This window comes from Gavialis gangeticus, unplaced genomic scaffold, assembly GCF_001723915.1.
Source record: "Gavialis gangeticus isolate Ggan-Ray unplaced genomic scaffold, GavGan_comp1, whole genome shotgun sequence".
In the NCBI taxonomy this organism is placed as follows: Eukaryota; Metazoa; Chordata; order Crocodylia; family Gavialidae; genus Gavialis; species Gavialis gangeticus.
Window position 1 is genome coordinate 226,787,245 of NW_017729032.1, and position 5,808 is coordinate 226,793,052.

The window sequence follows — 5,808 nt, forward strand, 5'->3', positions numbered from 1 at the left end:
AAATTGAAAAAAAAAAAAAAAAAAAAACCATGGAAAAGGGAGGAACTCATGAGGAAAACTCATGAAGAAAAGGGATTATTCTGAGGAGAATACAAGTTAAATCGATTGATGATAGAGGACCTCCAAATATGTGCAATGGCTCCCAAAAATGTTTATAGGGATGGAACAAGCAGCAAGGTATGCATCCAATGAATTACTCTCTGATGGAAAGAGACCTGTAGAGCAATGCACCTAAAAGCACAGAAAACCAAGTTTGATGAATTGTTTTGATTAAACTAATGAAATTGCATTTAAATATTTTAATAAAAATAATAAGATCTGCTGAAAGGACCTGATCCAAAGTTGTTGTCATCAATAAAAGTCATGTCTACACCTGCCAATTAACAGCACTTTAGCCCAATTTAAGGCAAATTAAGGGACGGCATCTACACATGCATACCCTTAATTCACCTTAAAATGGCAATTTTAGACTATTCACAGCTAAATTTGCTACCTGCAAAAGCAGGTATCAAATTTAGGTGTGAATAGCTAAAGCACATTAATGTACATATAGACACATTAAGGCATATTAACGCTGTGTATGGACTGACGTGGGACTAAAGTTAGTCCCACATCAGTCCACACACACCATGTTAACGCGCTTTAATGTGTGCACGTGTAGATATAAGCCTAAATCACGTTAATGTGCATTAAGCAAATGCACATTATGTTTATGTGCACCTAAATGCATGTGTAGACATGGCCAAAGTCATCTTTCTATTGTACTTTGGACCATATACCTACTGACAATGTGTCTTCCAGTGGTCTGACGCTTCTGTTGATCTAAATATAAAACATCCCTACTGACTGAGATGAGTTTTAGCTGCAAGAAGAATTAGAATCAAATCAATCGAAATAATATTGAAAACCCACTTTTTAGACAATCTGTAGTCATCTCATTGGTTTTATTTTTAGCGTTATCTTCTTTGACACATATGAAATATGTGTAATTGCATTTAACCTAGAGTAAACCAAACCTCCAATATGAAGATTTAAAAGCAATTTATTTACCATTTAAAAGTAACAGCGAGTTTGGATTAAATATATGTGGGTTGTACCCACAAGAGATTTTCCCTATTTCCAGGTAGCATCTATATGAGCCACTAACTGTGCAGTAGCCTAATAACACTGTGCAGTAGTGTGCCGGGCAAAACCAGTGCTTATGCATTACTGTAGAGAAGTCATAAAGCTGCACAACAGCAAGCAGCATGTATTCTTAAAAAGGTAGTAGGAGATAAAAGCAAAGATGACACTCATTTTACAAAGTCATTTTGTTGATATAATCAACATGTGCACATGGATATCTGTATACTTCAATAATTATTGGATTCCATTGGCAACAGACCCCAATACAAATTCTCAAGATACAATTCTTGTCAGATTTTAAAAAAAAATTGTTCTTGACCATCGGCCTCTTTAAATATTGTTTTTTTTTTAATATAATGAAGAGCAAAGTACTGTTCTAAACAATGAATCCATAAGATAGTTACCTTTCTTCTTACATCTAACTTATCTGCTGAGATCAGCTAGCTCATTAGTTTCTATTCTGCTGAATCCTCAAAGAAAAGAGCAAGATTTTATGAAGCCTAACTACATGCTCCTAATCTTGCTTTCTTGTGGCAGCAACAGCTAACATCTGGACCTTTCATTCAAGTAGTTTCCATGTAATATAGTGTATCAATTCTCTGAAATGGGGATGTAGGTAAACACCATTACTTCCTTTCTATATAACAGCCGTTTTCCACCATTGCTAAAATGAGCTCAGCTACATTACATAATCCTACTTTGCACTGCAAAGTCCTGGTGGCAGGTTATGGTGGCTAGAAGTGCAAAGAGTCTCCTTCCTGTAGGCAGCATAGCCACACCAGCTAAAGACTTAATGTGGATGCAACTTGAACAGCAGAAGGCACTTTCTATCAGCATATAGTTTCCATTTTCAGGGGAAAATAGTTTAGGTCTTGTGACAAGAAAACCCTAATGCTAATGTTGCCACTGAAGTTCCTGAGAAATAACATCCATAGCATAAACTAAGACAGAGGTCATCAACCTTCTATGAGCAGTGGGCCAAATTAATACAGCTCACCATGAAGGCAGGTCACTGCTTGGGATTCAGCTACTGCTACTTTCTTTGCTGTGCTTCTGTGACCACCACTTTCCCTGCCACCATTACATTTCTAATCTAACACTGCTTACCCTGACATCATTAAATTGTTGCCAGTGTCCCAGGTCAGTGGGCTGGATCAAATCACTTGGCAACCCAGATCTGGTCAACACCTGGACTAAACCTTGAGTTAGGTCTACACTACAGGGACTGCTGATTCAGCTATGGTGGCTTACTCTGGCACAGATGCAATCTGTAGAAGGTTTTCTTCTTCAGAATTCTACCAGGTCCTCTGAATGAAAGGAGCTCTGCCAGCAGAAAATGCCCTCTGTCATCAGAGTTGTGTCCATCCCAACAGTTTTACCAGCAGAGCTATGTCAGCTATGATGCTAGATCTTTCTAGCCTGTATGTGTCAGTTTTGCCAGAAAAAAAATTGTAGCATAGACAAGGCCATAGGGTTAGACAAGTTACCAACTGTAATCGCAATTTTAATCAAGGTTTTCATATGATCTACTAGGAACAATGACAATAGCAACAGCTGGTTTACCCAAAGATCTCCAGATGTTTTTCTGTGGCCCATGCAGAACTAAATGTTATTTTTCACATAGAAATGTATACATCTACTTGGAGCTAGCAGGTTTCTAGTTTATGAAAAGTGGGCATTTTCACATGTATTTCTTTCAAATTGTTTTTTCTTTTAATTTCTCATCAGTTAAAAATGCTAAACATATTAAACAAATTGCTTTTGGAGTTCTTCTGGAATAGGGTATGCTTCTTTCAAGACTAAAACTTTTGGCTGAAAGTTACATTGTAAATTTCATTAAGATAAAAAGGACAAGATTATCAGGTACATTAAACAGCTATCCAGGGCTTTGCATTCTGGAAAAAACAAGTTCCTTCATAGGCCACAAATAATCCAGGAATTCAAGAAGACTTCTCATGGAGCCTTACTTATGATGCTTTGAAAGACTGACAAACCCAGGATGTTGTAGCTGACATACTGTAAACCTTATCAAGTATAACTAGGGATTCAAGATTGGTAACTTTTTGTTTAACATACCAACCTTGAATGAGCCAGTAGAACTTTAACTACGTCTTAATTAGGGCCCTGTGTTAAATGGTTGGAAAATGCAATACACCTTCCTAAGAAATAAAATATAAATTACCATTTTCTGATAGCTTAGATAAATAACAGATTTTTTTAAGTTTCCTAGTTGAAAATTTATATAGTCATAGCAGTTTTGTGCATAGAATCAACAAGGAAAGGTGTTATTTTAGAGTTAGTTTTGGTAAGGAGCAACAACTTTACATGAAAACTTTTCATGAAATAAAACCTATGCCAAATGCTCACAAGTTGATCCACTTTAAGCAGAAAGAAAACAAAAGTATAGGTGTAACTAAAATTATTTACACTAACTTGACTGAAATTATGACCACTGAAGTGGGTGAGCAGGCTGGGTTTACCCCTCACTTCCTTTTGCTGGAATGTCATGACACTGAACCTATAATAATGAAGATGAATAAACACCCAATAGAGATGAATAGGGATTCCAAACTGTTCCTATATTCTAAAGTTGTCTGAAAGTTGTTTGGCTTGCATTGTGAGGCTCTCTTTCAGCCAGATGAGCTAAAAACACCTTGTTCTTCTCCAAGTGCTGAGAAATAGACTCCTTGATGACCTACATCATAATTTTCCCAGTAATTGAGGTCAGAAATACTGCTGTGCAATTCCCCAGATCATCTTTCTTGACCTTCTTTAAAGATGAGCACTATATTTAACCTTTTCCAGTCATCTCAAACCTCTCCTGGAAGGTGGGATATGTAGGTTCTAACCCTTGCAGGAAGAAATGGAAACAGAATGCTTCTCTAGCCATATCAAAGGTGAACTATGTAACAACAGAGAGAATCAATAAAAAAGACACAACCACCAAATCTAGACCCTGATTTTTTATAGCTGAAACTATTTGGCAAATCAGCTTCGGAAGGTCAATCAAAAAAGTGCAATTTTGAGGCGAATAAAGTACTTCACAAAATGAAATTCACCCAACTCTCTTTCCATTACACAAGTCTGGCCTTGATTGCCAGAAGCCTCTGAGAACAGAAGTTATAAGCCAACTAAAATGTTAAGGGTGTTCAGAAAAGTACTACTACATTAATATGAATACAACTGAATATAAAACATGACATTTTTAAAAATTGTCTGTAGAGTATTCAGTAGTACACATTTAAGCAAATTATAGTTTCACAAAAAATAGTCTACATGGCTCATACTGAGAATTATAATCAAATGAAACTGAAGATACAGTTAAAAGTCCATGGTAATCTAATTTGTAAAGAATCCTCAGAGGACATTTTGCTTTAATTTACGTTCACAAATATGACCTAATATGTTGCCTGAGACAAAGTCCATGGGATGAATAAAACTGACTTAACATAAAACACTTCCCTTTTTACACTTAGAGTCTCCACACTACTGAATCTGACATTACAAAGACGCAGTAGAACACGTTTAATACTAATTCTAAAGAATGTCTAACTGATTAAGACTATGATCTAGTAGTGACACAAAGGTGTAACATTACCCAGCCCATAGGCATTGACACTGAAGTCTATAGAGTCGCTGAGATCTCAGTACTTAGGAAAACAGACAATTTATTGGGTATCTAATGATGCAGACAGATGGCAAGCTTCCATTGGCTTTGTACACTGATGCAAGTTATGATGGGTTCCATAATGGACAAATAGATAGCTGTCCCCAGAATAGCTCCACTCAGAAGGTGCTATTGAGCACACAAATCTAACTGGTGAGGAACATTTAGTAGCCTGTTTAATTTGAGCAAAAAGCTACACTGGGATGAAAGCAGACAGATGACATATCTACTGGGGAGTTTTACCATGATTCTTTTAAATCAGCATCATATACCAGATGGGGTAATATTACCCTAGTGTAGGAGTTCACATAAGGGCATGGATAAGTCTATCATACAATCATAGAAGCAGGGTTGGAAGGGACCTTGTAGATCTTCAAGTTCGGCCCCCTGCCTGGGCAGGAGTAAAAACTGGGCTCAAATGATCCCAGCTAGGTAGGCATCAAGCCTCCTCTTAAAGACCCCCAGGGTAGGAGCCAGCACCACTTCCCTTTGGAAGTTGGTTCCAAATCCTAGCCACCCTAACTGTGAAGTAGTTCTTACAGATGTCTGATCTAAACCTCCTCTCCAACAACTTGTGGCCGTTATTCCTTGTTATACCAGGGGGTGCTAGGGGAAACCAGGTCTCTCCTAAACCCTTCTGCCCCCCCTAGTGAGTTTATAGACTAGTCACCAGGTCCCCCTTCAGCCTTCCCTTGTGAAGGCTGAACAGGTTCAGGTCCTGCAGTCTCTTATTGTACCGTCTGCCCTGTTGTCCCTGGATCATGCGGGTGGCCCTCCTCTGAACCCTCTCCATGTTGTCCATATCCCTCCTGAAGTGGGGCACACAGAACTGGACACAGTACTCCAGCTGTGGCCTGACCAGTGTTGCATAGAGGGGGAGGATCACCTCCTTGTCCCTGCTAGAGATGCACCTGTGGATGCACAACAAGGTGCGGTTAGCCCTTCCAACCGTGACCTCGCATTGTCGGCCCATGTTCATCTTGGAGTCAATAATGACTCCAAGATCCCTTTCTGCC